Below are 16,150 nucleotides of genomic sequence, written 5' to 3' on the forward strand. Positions count from 1 at the left end.
AATCTGGAATTGGTTGAGATTCCTTCTGAATTGAAGGACTTAAATACTTATGAATCTATTTTGATTCAAAGTATCCATCCCTTTCAGGCTATTGTAAGAATGGAGCCAAAGACAGGGAAATTGCCTCCATCAGATTTACAGAGAGGATTAAAGGGAAGAGTTGTTTATTTGCCTCTAGATTTCAAGAAAAACATTAACACAATTGGAGTAGAAAAAGTGGAAGAGGAACCTCTGGTTATCTTAGTTAATGGGGTTCCGACAAAGAATAAGAAAATATGGCAAGATTTAGTAGATGTTAGGAAAGTTAAAAAGGCAACATTGTATTTGAAAAAAAATAATAAATACTATAAGAATGTATATGTTGCAGAAGAGGAAGTAAGTGAGGAAGAGGATAGCGATTTGTGTGCTGGTCAAATTGAGAAAGTAGAACCCTCTACTAGTGAGGAAATATATGAACATTATAGTGTTCATCCTTTGCATTCAAAGGAAGTCATGGGGAATGCTATTGAGTTGTTTCAAATGAAACAAGCCAAAGGGAGTCCCATTAGTGTTTGGGAGGAAAGTTTGGAAGCTCGGTGTTTCCCACAGCTTTTTCCAACAGGTCAGGGAGGAAGATATGATGAGCGACCTCATCAAATTCCTGCTTCTGAATACCGGACTTTGCGATTGTATGCAGGAGATGCTAGGTTTCGACAATGCATTCCTTATTTGTTTCATCTCCTGTTTGAAAGCGATCTGTCTGGACTGTCATATGCAGTGAACCACATCTTGAAAAGTGGTATACACATGCAAAACATCTCGGCAAGTGATTTTATGGATAAAGTGAATGTCCAAGATAGTATTTTGGATTCTCACCTGATTAATCTCATGGCGTGTCAGCGTGGTACTAATGAGTACTGGTACCGTCGTCATGGTGATTTAAAATGTATGCTGAGGAACTTAGGTACTCCCACATGGTTCCTCACTCTGAGTTGTGCCGAGTATGGCTGGGAAGACTTACTTCAATTTCTACGAGAGGCAAATGCTAACGTAGAAAACATCGAATTCAAGACACCCGGAGAACTGTGCTCTTTGGATCCAGTCAATGTATGTAGGTACTTCAATCATAGATTTGAAGCTATGATGTCTTTCATCATGAATAAGAAGAATCCACCTCTTGGAGAGGTGTTGGATTTCTTCTGGAGAAAGGAGTACCAAGCAAGAGGTGCTCCTCATATACATATGTTGCTGTGGATCAAGGATGCACCTAAATTTGGAACGGATCCAGAAGACTCAGTGATGAGTTTCATCCAACAGTATTCTACGTGTGCTGTTCCAAACGCAAAGGAGAAGAAAAGCCTAAGAGAAAAAGTTCTGCGTTTCCAAAGCCATCGATGTGGAAAGTACTGCCGTCGTAAATTCCGAAACAAAGACAAGTTCTACACCAAATGTCGTTTCGGCTTTCCACGACCGGTGATTTCTAAAGGAAGAGTAAACAGTTTGATGTCTTCGCTGCGACATAATGTGATGAAGAAATCACCTAAAAACACTTACAATTTGAAGAGGAATGAAGAGTCCAAGTACATCAACGACTACAACCCGGTGATTTTGTCCATGTGGAATGCTAACATGGATATACAGTTTGTGGCTGATAACTGTATGGCTGTGGCTCGGTATGTGACGTCTTACATCACCAAAAAAGAGAAGACAGAATTGAAGGATATGTGGGAGGACATTTCCCATGAAAAGAGCCTCAGCAAGAAGTTGTACAGTTTCAGTCTGAAGATGTTGTCGCATCGAGAAATCGGAGCGTACGAATGTTCTGACCGGTTGTCTTCAGCAAGTCTCTATGCCAAGTCCAGGAGTATCGTTTGGGCGAGTCTTGGTCTTGCTGCAACGCGTAATCGAGTTCTCAAACCTGTGCGGGAAATTGAGTATTTGGCGGAAAAGGAGCCAAACAGTACCGACATTTTGAAGACAAACATGTTGGATACATATTATCCAAATCGAAGCAGTCACCTAGAGAATGTTTGTCTGTATGAGGTTCTGCAAAATTACATGTTCAAGAGGAACATCAAAGAAGATACTGAGAAAGGAGTGTATGCTGTAATAGGAAGTGAGGGATGTCTGGTCAAGCAAAGAAAATGCCACTTGATAAACCATCGAAAATTGAGTGGCGAATCTCCTGAAAAAAAGGAGTTTTTCTATTTAGCACTTTTGCAACTTTTCAAGCCTTGGCGTGCAGAAGAGGAACTGCTTGGAGATTTCCTCTGTTACGAAGACTCTTTCAATGCCGCCAAGGAGACCATAGAATGTCCTGCTTTTCCCAAATATGTAGAAATGTTGAATGCGGAAATTGAGCAGGAAGCAACGATTGCAGCCGAGATTGCCAGAGACAGTTCTCAGGACAGTCAGAGTTCTGCTTCATTGAGTCAGGATCCACTAGGAGGACCTCTTATTGAAAATGAAGCTGCCACTGCTATGAATGAGGTGGAAAGAGCCATGGCACATGCTCAAGAGGATGCGGTTAACTTAGAAGAGTTGGAAAGGCAACTCAACGTTGAGCAGAGGAAAATATATGACGAAGTTACCATGCAAATTGATCATGGATTAAGTCATGATAAGAAAGAGTGCTCATGTACGTCGTTGAAGCCTGTCCGACTGTACGTGAGTGGAGAAGCGGGAACTGGAAAAAGTTTCCTCATTAAAGCAATTTCATGCTATTTGCAGGAAAGGACAGAGTCATCGCTGTCTTGTGTTGTCACTGCTCCAACTGGACTGGCAGCACATAATATTAAAGGGATTACTTTACATCGTTTACTGATGCTGCCAGTGGAGCATGACAACAAATTAGAATATCACAAGCTATCTGGAGATGCTTGTTTTGAAGTTTCAAGAATCTTGAGGAAAATGAAACTTCTTATCATTGACGAAGTAAGCATGGTTTCCAATGTCATGCTTGCCTTTGTGCATTTGAGGATGCAAGAAGTTCTCAAAACAGAGTATGATGTGTTATTTGGTGGCAAACACATCATTGTTTTCGGAGATCTTCTGCAGCTGACACCAGTGAAAGGGCAACCTGTGTTCAAAATGCTCACGCATGAAGATACCAGGAAGTGCCTAGGCAGCATTGGCAACGTCAATATATGGTTAAACTTCAATTATGCTGAACTGCATGAAAATATGCGTCAGGCAAAGGATGAAGTTTACAAGACTATTCTACAAGATGTTAGAATTGGAAAAGTGACCGAGCATGGGAAAGAAGCTTTACATGCACGATTACTGTCAAATTTATATCCAGAACAAGATGTTGTGCCTGAGAATATTTTTCAGAAAATTACTGATAAGAAATCTGGAATATGTTTGATGCCAACTCTTGCAGAATGTGCCAAATTTAACAACAAAATGTTGCATTTAGAAAAGCAAGAGATTGTGAAAGTGGAAGCTATTGATAGAGTAGAGCATATGGGATCAACAATTATTTTGTCTGAGAATCTGAAAACAAAATTGGATTCATTAGAGAAGAGTATATCTAAAACTGCAGGTTTTGAAAAGACTCTGAATGTGTGCTTGAACTGCCGTATAATTTTAAGAAGGAATTTACATGTTGAAAGAGGTCTGGTAAATGGATCAATGGGTAATGTTGTTGATTTTGTGAAATACAGAAATAGAGATGGAATTGAATTTTTAAAAATTAAATTTGATGGCATTGAGGAAGTACAGCTAATTGCTCGTTGTTCTGCTAGATTTTTGCTTGTAAAAGACTTATATGTTCGCCGTAAGCAGTTCCCTGTTTGCTTGGCATATGCGGTGACAATTCATAAATCGCAAGGTTTAAGTGTAGACACTGCATTGGTGAATATTGGCAGTTCTGTGTTCAAGGAGGGTATGGCATATGTGGCATTGTCACGAGTTAGAACTTTATCGGGATTGTACTTGATTGAGTGTGATGTCAGAAACATTTGTGCAGATCTAGATTGTGTTAAGGAATACAATAGGTTAAGAAGAGAGTATGCGCCACATTTGCCTCAGTTTCCTTTGTTTGAGAAACGTCTGGTAGGCCGGAAACGAAGAAATAAGAACAATACTGGGGAGGTTGTAGCAAAAAGACAAAAAGTGAATGAACCTAAAATTACAAGCAGAAACAAAGAGGATTCTGTTGAAGATGTTGTTGGTTTTCAGTTTGAAAACAGTTCTGGTGTCAACTGCTATGCTAATGTAGTAATTAATGTTTTGTTTTCTCTAAAAAATGTAAAAGAAGAGATTGTGGTCAATTCTGATCAAAGATTTTGCAGTTTGTTAAATTCTGTGTTAGAGAAATGTACCACTGATAGAAGAAACATAGAAAGTGTGTCTGAAATTAGAAATCTGTTAGATAGATGTTCAGGCCAAACACAATTCTCTCAAAATATTCAGCAAGATTGTCAGGAGTTTTTAATGTATATGCTTGATGTATTACATGCTGAAGGTGTAGATGTAGATCAGCTGTTTGGGCTTTCTTATCAATGGCAGCATGACTGCGAGAACTGTATGGTATCAAGTACTACTAGTGTAGACTCAGAAAGATTTATATATTTAACTTTGCCAGACAGTAAATCAGTCTCCTTTAATAAGCTAGTAAAAGCTGCTAATCACAACATGGAGTGTAGCCAATGTAAATCTGAAATGATGTCCACATTATTTATACGAACATATGGCCAGTACGTCATTTTAATGTTCCAACGATGTAGGCCTGATGGAACAAAATTGACAACTTTAATAAAAAATTTTGTAGCTTCGCAGTTGTCAATATCAGGAAGGACTTTTGTAACTACAGCAATTATATATCATGACGGCCCTTCAATATCATCAGGACATTACACAGCTTATTTAAAGTCTAGAAATGGCTGGTCATTCTGCAATGATTCTGTTTTAATTTTCAAAAAAAAATTGCCGTATGACCTTAAAAACTCTTACCTGGTGTTTTTAAAACCAAAATTTTAGGAAAATAATCTCGGGATATGATCTGTGGAATTTCAAGAAGTTCTAATGGCTCCTACACAATTTGGCCTTGAGGATAAGTGTAGTTCAGAGACATAACTTCTAATCATAGGATTGGACATCATGGAGATGTATGTGCACTTTAAATGAGTTCAGAAAAACTGTTTCTTTTCATAAGCTAATTGAAGCAGCCAATCAAAACATGGAGTAGAGGGAATGTAAGTCTGCAATGCTGTCTACTGTTTTACATTGCTTTGTGATTAAAAGTGATGTAGAGAATTAAATAATTGTAGTACTCATAGAGGTAGTGTAAGTCTGCTTCATATTAAGCAGTATCAGTGTCATAGGAAATGTAGAACATGACTGAGCAAGAAGGGGAAGATATTACTATTCCAGGATTGTGAAAATGATCTTCAACATTTTAATTCTGAAAGTTGCGGAAATGCCAAATGATGGGATTGGCTTACAAGAAATCCAAGAGTTATAAATATCTCTGACTAGATTTGGCCTTGTGGAAAATAGTGGTAGAGAGCAAGAAGTCATTTATTGCATGTAACGTGTTTTTAAAAACGATGGAGGTTTTCTTTCAGAAAGTGGCGGGCTGAAAGTAATAACAGCACAAAAGAGTGTAAGCTGTTCATAGGACATCCTTGGACGTCATGGAAAGTAAGTTAACTTTAAGGAGTTCTGAATTTTAATTTCTGATGTTGTATGGGTTTTTTAAACACAATCATTTTGATTGTGTTTTTTTTTCCCCGCTGTTACATGATGAATACCTTCAAGTCACTGTTTTTAGTGAATTTTGATACATTCTGAGAACAGCAAAAATAAACCATTTAACATGTATAATTAATTCTGTACTGTTTGCATTTATGATGTATATGTAGAACTGTGTAGGAGGCATGGAGAAGGTGAGTTTTCTGTAAGTGTTAAATTTATTGTATGCAGTGCTGCACTTCTACGTATTCTTTCATATGCTGGACTACATCTGCACAATGAGATACCTAAGCAAAGGAAACACAAGTGATGTGATTGTGAAATGAGCAAAATAAATTGCACATATTTCAATTACATCACCTGTGTTTCCTATCATTACGAATCACATTGTGCAGATCAAGTTTAGGTCTGTCCAGGGAAACATAGGAGGTTTCTACTTTGTTGAAGAGTGCAGTGGACATGACTCACTTCATTAGTAGACTTTCACAGATATTATCTCCTCTGTACACTTCAACAAGTGTAAATCTCATCTTGAACTCTGAGTAGGCCTCACCTCAAACAAATCTCTGGATAGGAGACATGTTATTGGCATACTGAAGCGACACTTTTCTGAAACAAGAGCAATGCAAAAGATGCACCATGTTTTAAGATAGGCCTCACTTCATCTGCATCAAGATACTGTTAGTTTAAAATGTATATCTTTAGGATTGTGTAGAGGACCTGGAGAAGCAGAAGCTTCTGTCAGTGTCAAAGTTGTTGAAAAACTATTTGTCCTTCAATATTTTCCCTTGTCTTTTGTAATTTTTAAATACATATTTTAATTTTTTTCAAATGTTGGTTCTCTCTTTCACAGATTGAAAGTATAGAAATAAAATGTGATTAATTTAACGGCAATTACAAGGTAAATAGTTGTACTCTTTTCGTTACATTTCTATCACATTCACCTACTATTAGATCCACTGCTTCACTTCTTTAATCCTCAGTTTCCTGCCTTTGCTACTTTCCTCATTCCTTTCTCTATTACCTATTTACTCAACTCCTTCCACTCTTTTTCTCAGTCCCTCTGTTCTCATAGTTCCTCAGTCTTGTTCACTCACTCCATCTCTATTACTCTTAGTGTCTGTGAATTACTTTCCCAACTTTTTTTTTTTTTGGACCGCTTCCCGGGAAGTTGCCCGGTTCGCAAACCAGCAGCGTTATGGCAGTCCACCATTTTGTGTTTCGGTCGAATCAAGATACAAGATGGAGGGCAAATAATGTTCAGAATGGGTAGAAGGGGGCACGGTAGATGTATCTTGACCCCCTTGGTTTTCTGAGGGTGGCTGAGGAGGACCATAGTTCTTCACTCTTGTTCACTCTCTCTGTTTCTATTAATGTCACTGTTTATGACTGATCAAAAAAATGTTTTTTAAAAAAGAACAGTAACTATAAGGGAAGGAAATAGACAGTTATGTTAAAAGAAAGACAGCTATAGGGAGTAAACTAAGGATACTGTTACCTACAATCCACTGCTGTTGATGTTACTGACCATGTCATGAATGATGTAATATGTGACATCATCAGCAGTGGATTGTAGGTAACAGTATCCTTAGTTTACTCCCTAGAGCTGTCTTTCTTTTAACATAACTGTCTGTTTGCTTACCTTATACTTACTGTTCTTTTTTTTAAAAAATATTTTTTTTGGTTAGCTTCCGGTACGCGTACCGGGTAGCGCTCCGGGAGCGAACTAAGAGAAATAGAGGTTGGCAGAGTTCCAAATATTCTACCAATTTTTTTATAATGGGGAGTTAGTTCTGAGAAGAACTTTTTTTTTTATGTTTTTGTTGTTTTATATTTTTGTTAGTATTTTTTGAACATTTTTTTACTTTTTTTGTATTTTCTGAACGTTTTTAAATTTTTTTTGGTTTTTTTTTGGGGGGGGGGAAACAAAAACGATCCATTATAAAGGGCTCAACAGGAGCAAAAAAAAAAAAAAGAATTTATTTTTTGGTGCGTTTCGTACAAACATTAATATGATTTTGAATTGCTCGCAAAATCAAAGTGATGCTACTTTCTCTGTAGCAGATGAAAGTGCCACATTCCACGCACACTTGCTTTACGTGCCCAAACAACATTTGGATGTTTGCGATCATCTCCCTCGCCTCTGGTCCCGACACCTCTGGAACCACCGATCTTCTTGCCATTGGGAGGGGATTTTGTTGTTCGTCACGTAGCTGGGCAGCACTATAATTATTTGGGTGCCACCTACTCATATGCCGATGCATAGTATGATTGCCATAACTGTATTTTTTATCAGTGCCCCTTGACAATCTATCACCGCATATGCGGCAAAACACGTAACGTGCATTCACTTTCTTTTGCCCCTCAGGAATTCTGTAGAATTGCCAGATGTAATTCTCCTTTCGATTGTACCTCCTGGGCTCCTCTGGCAAAAACTCATGCTCTTCCTCCTCTTCCTCCTCTTCCTGTTCTTCCTCTTCTTGCAAAATTACTTCTGCAGGTGGTCCTCTCTTTCTTGGATTTGGTGGAGGTGGTGGGCTAGCACCAGCTGAAGCTACTAATGAAGCCATCTCAAAGTCTCAATAAAGGGTCTTTCTCTCACCAAGATGAAAGTCAGAGTGATGAAAGAAGGAGGGGTTTTCATCATTTGGGAAAAACAAAAGTTCTAAACCAATGAAAAGTGTCCATTTTAGATCACATGACCTTGTATTACATCATTAGGAAACCAAAAGTGAAATGAACCAATGAAAAGTGTTATTACCGAGTCACATGACCTGCTATGTTTACGTTACGCGGTCGGCGCCGCGCCGCGGATCGCTTCCGGTTCGCGTACCGCTGCGCTTCCGGGTACGCGAACGTAGCACGTAATATGACGTATTACGCGAGAACGCGAAACGTCATGCTGACGCGAAGCGTCACGATGTTGTTTTGTAACGCGAGAGGTGCGCAAAAGGAACGTTTACCAGTTCGCGTACCGGGTCGCGCCTCCGGATTGAGCTAACGGGAAGCTAACCGGTACGCGTACTGGGAGCGAAACAAAAAAAAATAAAAAAAAAATTGTATAAAAAACATGTAAAAAATATTTTTCTTTTTAAAGAATAATACATTGTAAAGGTTTTGATATTAGCTATTAAAAAACCAATGAAATTCACTGAAAAAACCATAGGTTATAGACCATATATAGTTAGGAATTAGCATTTACAAAACCTTAAAAATTCACTGACAAAAACCATAGGTTATACACCATATATAGTTAGGAATTAGCATTTAAAAAACCTTATTTTACTCACACAAAACCAATGAAATTCCATATATAGTTAGTTGTACTAACTATATATCACGCACCCGCAATCCACTGCTGATGATGTCACATATTACATCATTCATGACATGGTCAGTGACATCACTGATGACATCACTGATGACATCTCAAATGACATCACTGATGACATCACTGATGACAAAATCCAGTGACTGTATTTTTCTGTAAAGTTAAAATATGTCTTACATATTTATGAATGAGTCGATGTATAAGTGTCTGGACGAAGGATTTAGTAGGTGCATGACTGAATGTATGAGTGAGTGATTAAATGTGTCTCACTGAGTGCATGGGTTAGTGACTAAACTGTCTTAATTTGTGCATCATTATGTCTGTTGTTCTGTAAACTGCTGCATGTGTTGATCAGTAGCTATATGAGTAACTATATAGGTTATTGATTGGTTGCACAAGCATTTGTATGGGAGACTGAGTGTGTGTGTGGGTGGCTGGGAAGTGTATGACTCTGTGCATAGATGTATGGATTCAAAAGTGCATGTTGGAAACAGCTGTATGGGCGGTTGACTGTGTGCATGACTGTATTGGTGAGTGAATAGATATCTCAGTGCTACATGTCAAATTAAGTACATATGTAAAATACAGTACATGTGAGAGTTGACATATATAAATAACTGTGCATAAGAGCCAGTGAATGTGTGAGTGGCTGTATGGATCATTGTGAACTTGTATCCAGGATTGTATAAGTGAGTAAATATGTTTTAGTATATGTTTGAATAAGTAAGGTGTGTTTAACTGTATAGTTAAGGAAACGGAGGTGTGATTGATTGTTTGCATGACTGTCTAGGTGTGTGTGTAACTTCATGGATGAGTGACAATCTGTGAGTCTGTGTTTACACTGAGTGTATCTAAGGTTATATTAGAGTCTGAAGAGGTTCATCGTATTATCACATGAATGATTTTATCAGTGATGTCATCAGTAATGTCATTTGAGATGTCATCAGTGATGTCATCAGTGATGTCATTTGAGATGTCATCAGTGATGTCATCAGTGATGTCACTGACCATGTCATGAATGATGTAATATGTGACATCATCAGCAGTGGATTGCGGGTGCGTGATATATAGTTAGTACAACTAACTATATATGGAATTTCATTGGTTTTGTGTGAGTAAAATAAGGTTTTTTAAATGCTAATTCCTAACTATATATGGTGTATAACCTATGGTTTTTGTCAGTGAATATATATATATATATATATATATATATATATATATATATATATATATATATATATATATATATATATATATATATATATATATATATATATATATATATGTATATATATTACCTACTGGCGGTCGCCAGTAGGTATATATAGTTAGGATTTTTTCTCTATGGGTTTTTTGAAAATTCTATGTCTAATAACTTTGCCGTTTGTGGACGGAATTGGCTGAAATGTTCAGGAAAATGGCACATTTTGTTTCTGAGCATCCCTTGAAAATTTGGGGGGGGTTCGTCAAGGGGGGGCCGAGAAAAAAGGGGGGTCCCAAAACGCGTTTTTCCCATGTTAATTTCCATAGGGCGGTTGGCCTCACTTTTAGCCCGAACGGCTGAATGGATTTGCACGAAACTTGGCAAAATTGTAGGGACTGGTAGCCCGATGTGCCTTTTGTAGGTCTCAATATATGTGCTCCAGTGGATTGTGAGAAATTAACGTTTAAAAAAAGATATATATCTGTAAGCGCGGACCAGGCAGCGGTCTGGTTCGCGGACTTTTCGCGCAACGGAGCTTTGTGAAGCGAAGCTGATTGGTTCTCCGGCGTCTGTAAACATTCCAAACAGTCCGTAGCGGCCGCCATCTTGTCTCTCGGTAGGATCGAGAGACAAGAGGAGGCGAAAGCGAAGGGGCAAATGACCATAAGGGGGAATAGTAGATCCTCGCTGACCCCCTAGGTTTGATGTGGAGGTTTTAAAAGGGCCCCGCGGGGCAAAAAAAAAAAATAATAATAATAATCGAACGGCTGAATGGATTTGCGCGAAACTTGGCAAAATTGTAGGGACTGGTAGCCCGATGTGCCTTTGCTAGGTCTCAATATATGTGCTCCAGTGGATTTTGAGAAATTAACGTTCAAAAAAAGATATATATCTGTAACAGCGCTCCGCTTCGCGTACTTTTCGCGTTACGGAGGTTTGCGAAGCTGATTGGTTTTTCGGCGTCTGTAAACATTCCAAACAGTCCGTAGCGGCCGCCATCTTGTCTCTCGGTAGGATCGAGAGACAAGAGGAGGCCAAAGCGAAGGGGCAAATGACCATAAGGGGGCATAGTAGATCGTCCCTGACCCCCTAGGTTTGATGTGGAGGCTTTGAAAGGTTCTCGCAGGGCAAAAAAATATATACCGTTTTTTTAGTTTTTTTGCGTGGAGTGCGCTCGGTTCGCGAACCGGGAAGCGTTCTGGGGAGCGTACTTTCTTGAAAATTAGTGAAAAAAGTTAGAGTACAATAATAATTGTGAGTGATCAGATGTAGGGTAGCTCTGAGAAGAGCTTTTGGGTTTATGGTACATTTAGGTACTTATAAGTAGGTACCAATGCACATTCTTAAATTCAGAGTGAAAACTCTGTTGCCCTCATCTGAGAAGTGAACTCCATCTCCTCTGTAGATATCTTGCATGTAGTAACGCAAGTTATTGTTGTACAGGGAGCCCATTCCATGGTCTCTCATGTAAGCTGAAACAGATTTGTTTACATGCTTCCTCGATTTCTCAATTTGTGGACAAAATTGGTTCGACCACCTCCATTTCTGTCTTTGGCATATATTTGAATATACCAAGGCAGTCTGAGGAAAAAGTGCCATCAATTGCTCAAAGGTGTCCTTTAAAAGCATTTCCAGACCTACCCCAGTCAAAGTGCCCAAATCATTACCTCCACAGTGCACAATTAACAGGTCAGGTTTTGGCAAATGCATAAAGGTTTTCACCAATGGTATCAATTGGTGACATTTTAATCCTCTGTGGCCAAACCACTTAATTTCCACATCTTGTAAATTGAGGTTAGGTAAATTCCTGTTTTCAGCGTACCTTTGAGCCCAATAGATGTAGCTATGTCCAACAATCCAGACAGAAAACATGGCGAGAGAAGGTTCTCCTGCAGTCAGATGAAGTGTGGCAATGAAATGGCAGTTGAAAAAATGAGAGTGTAAAATGAAAAAAACTGAGGAGTTTCTGTGTTAATGAAGCAGTAAGAGTGATTGGTGGATGTTGATTGCTGAAAACAGAAAGTTAGTGTGCATGGATGAGTTCGTTGAAAGATGTATTTTGAGTGGCGAAGAAAAAATCATTAAATGAAAGAATGCTTTGGATATGCAGGTGCACTGAGAGTTCAGAGTTCAATTGCAACATTGTTGTGTGAGAGGTCTTGCAAGAGGTGGTTGCTATGCAGAAAAAGCAGAGAGGGGGCAGAGGGGGGAAGGGTTTTGCTTTGAAAAAAAGTGAGGGAAGAGTTTTGATTGGGTGACATGAGAGATCTGTGTGAGGAATTACAGCATTTCTGTGCTTTTGATAGCTGCAGACTCTGCAGTGCATACCTTTTGCTCTGCTGAAGACAAATTGGTGTGTTTCTGAGACTATTTTGAAACTGAAAGTACTTGCTAAGGTGAGAAAAAATTTCTTTAATTTAGATAGAAAATAGTGTGCTTTAAGGAGAAAATTATGAAGAAAGTTGTGTTTTTCAAATGTTGCTTTGTCTCAAGTGTTTCACAAATAGATTTTGTTTGTTTGAGAAATTGTAATTGGAGAAAATGTGAAGTATTAGTACTGACAGGGCTTTTATGTGCATAGGAGCTGTGGAGTGTTTTCAAATTATGACTTGTAAATCGTTTTTGAGAAAAAGCAATGGTTTTAATATTGATGAGAAGGATATAATGGTGTCTGCTTCTTTATAAGGTAATTGAGAGTCTTTCCCATTTCAATGTAAGAAGTTTGTCTGTGGAGCAAATTGCTTGTAAATATGCTCCCACCTGTGCATGGCAAATTTAGATTTTGAATGTTTCCGTTACATAGGCATGTTAAAGGTGACTGAAACATGCTGCAAAGGCAATCAAAAAATGCTTTTATGTGTCTTAAGGACATTTTAAGTCATTTCCCCATGTGCAGTGTTTTCAAATTATGAGTTGAAAATCGTTTTTGAGGTAAAGGAATGTTTTCAAAATTTATGTGCGCCATATGACCCCAAATTTTTTTTTCAGGGGTGCAGCAGGGTGTTCTTGAGATACCCCTGCACCGTCGGAAAAATTCGTAATTTGCGATGAGGTAATTGCGAATCGCAAATTGCACCTTCATTCCTATGGGCCTCCTGCTGCATGGAAATGAATGGGTAATCTTGCTGAAATGCAAAGTCGAATCTGTATTTAAAAGGGTCTGCACCTCTGTACGGGTGTTCGCTATGTGAAGCACGAAAGTTTCACGGGCCGAACTCAAGGCCACCTCTCTCTGAGACAAAAGAGCTCTTATTCTTGCCATGCTGTTGAAATGTGCTCCCAAGGTTGGTATTTGTGGCCAGATTGAAAACTCCCTATGTTCATGTGTGGGAGGAAATAGAACATTTCTGCAGCAAATAACCCGTTCATTTACTGTTACGATAAAATGAATACTTTTAATTAACCCAGAACAATCTTCATTATTGAGCATCAAATAACTACCATTTTCCAAGAACTTGAACGTGGGGATGATAGCAGGAACTGGCGTGCCTTGCAACACGCAAGCCATATTTGGTCGGTGTTTGTTGCATGAACCGTGTAACTGTCTGTGCCTACACATTAGTGAATGATCTGGCGTCTCAGTGCATTCCTCTCCATTCAGATAAAGTTCTTGATCATCTTTGAAAATCTGTATGTGTATGGAAGCGACCAGACTTGATGAAGAAAACCACTACCTAAAGGTTAATAACGACCTATTGGTATATATTTCATACAATTTGAAAACTTATATAAAGCAAAAGGCAGCGTTATTAAACCGTGGATAAGGCACGTTGCCAAAGCAGTCAACCTTTTGGATTTATACTGGAAATGTTAAAGGAAGAATTACGGAGTAGGGCCTGTAAATCTTTAATAGACAACGAGTAAAATTACTCCAACCATCGTATTCCTCTAACTCCGGGATAGTAGGGGTGTTTAATTTTTTAGAAGTAGCCAATCCAAAGCATTTGGTCTGGGAAATTGTTTCATTCACAAACAACATATGTTTTGGGATGAGACATGCACGGTGGAAAGCCTCAGTGCCTTGTACCTGCCAGGTTCGTGAACCCCAAACTGATGTAGATCCTGGATATTTTTACTCTGTATTACGTTAGCATGGTCTCATTACTGGTTTAAACGCCATTTTTCCTTTTTTGTAACTTCTGCACACGACACTTAGTTGTTGCTTTAGCTTTCAGCCTACCTGCGTCAAGATCTATGCCTGCTTCAAGCAGGCGCAGGGTTTTGATGTAGCTTTGTCCTATCTGATTGTAAATGCGGCACACCGTGGGTGGCAGAGCAGCGGTGCACGTTAACTGGTGCATCCCTGGGGATGTGCTAGTTAATATAAATCTGTCCCTTTACATTTAATTATGTGCAGGGGACACAGAGTAGGTGAGGTTTATCCAAGGTTAAGAAGAGATGAGTCCTGTTCAGTGAAAAATTGGAGATAGGCTTCAGTATATTATATACTTAAGTAGTGTGTTAAGTTTTTGATGACTGTTATTAATTTACTGTTGGGTAATAGTGGTTAATAACATTTTTTATTATATTTTACCACAGATTCAACTGCACATTATTTCAAGATTTTAGGATGCCTAGCAAAGAAAGAGTAAGAAAGGCTGGAAAACGTCAAAGACAGCAGGAGCATGGAATATTGCAGCAGTCCTCTAACAAAAAGATTTGTCAAGTCACCAAGAAAGCACCGGGTAAGAGTCGAAAAACAGTCATAAGAAATATGTGTAGTAAAAAAAATATTACTACAGAAAATGTTTCACTCCAGAAAAGGAGACCGAATTCAAATGGTAAGGAAAGGCCAATGAGAAATGTTACTGCTAGAGTAAGAGATAACTCTATGCATGAAAGTAGAAGGAAACAACAGTTTAGGGATATTCGTAAACGAATGTTCCGCAACAGGATAATTGGGAATTTGTTAAAAAATATTAAGAAAGGTCAGCAGAAAGTGGTTTTTTATAAGAGAAAAAAAATAGTTGAGAAAGTTATTGATCAGGCATTTGAATTTAAACGTAAGTTATTTATTTTGACAATCAATAGAATTAGGAAGCTAAACAAGGTAATTTATGATTTCAAAAGAAATAGTAGATGGAAGAGAATAGTTAATCGTAGTAATTTTTGTGAAGTTTTTTCTGGAGAATGGATGCATAGTTCAAGCTCTGAGGCATTTTTTAATGAGGAGAGTTATTTCCAGGATAATGATTTGGTGCATGCAGTTGACACCAGTGGTCGAGCTTATGAAGTGAAAGATGGTTGTCCAGTTGAAAAAGAAAAACTTGTGAGAACAGAGATAGAAGAGGTGTTAGGTAATGAGGTTTTAGGGAGACGTCCTAAGGGTCCTGTGTACACCTGGAAGTGTAGTAGTATTTGCAGTGTACGACAGGATTCCATCAATTTGCTTTGTGATTTTATACGGTCATTTAGTAAGAAAAGTTTGAAGCAGAAAATGAAGTTGTTGCAAGAATTAGATCCTTGCAGAGTGAGAGAAGTGATAGGTTTGCATGGTCATTCACTGGCTTGTCTTTCCAGGAGAGTATGCCAGAGTGTTTTTCATCATTTCAGGATGCTAGCAGTGCATCATAATAAAGTGAGGAAATTAGTTAGAATGTTGTATTATGCTAAGAGTCCAGCAATTATGCTAAAACAATTATGCGCTGCTCTTTTGCATGGTTCTGAAATAGATGTGAAGAATATATGTGAAGAAATTGAGTTTTGTTACTTTGGAAGTAAAGAGGAGAATGTTGAAATTGACCAAGAAGAAGAGAGTAATGTGGAAGATAGTGTACAGGTTTCCAGTACAGATAATTTCCAGAGGGAAATTGCGACGTTTGAGGTGAAATCAAGTGAGAGGCCAAATTTCACTTGTGTGTGTTGTCGACGCACTTATTATAAGAATCAGACTAAGTTAGTGGATTTATATGGAAAAAGTGAAAGGGAAAATAATAGTG

The 16,150-nt window shown here is 38.4% G+C and overlaps 1 protein-coding gene across 11 annotated transcripts in view; it reads right to left on the reverse strand.

Annotated features, from left to right (window-relative positions):
• The window catches only part of DCDC2C (doublecortin domain containing 2C), a 5,988,712-nt gene that overhangs the window by 421,675 nt on the left and 5,550,887 nt on the right, over positions 1-16,150 (reverse strand). The window lies entirely within an intron of this gene.

Source organism: Lissotriton helveticus, chromosome 6, assembly GCF_964261635.1.
Source record: "Lissotriton helveticus chromosome 6, aLisHel1.1, whole genome shotgun sequence".
NCBI lineage: Eukaryota > Metazoa > Chordata > Amphibia > Caudata > Salamandridae > Lissotriton > Lissotriton helveticus.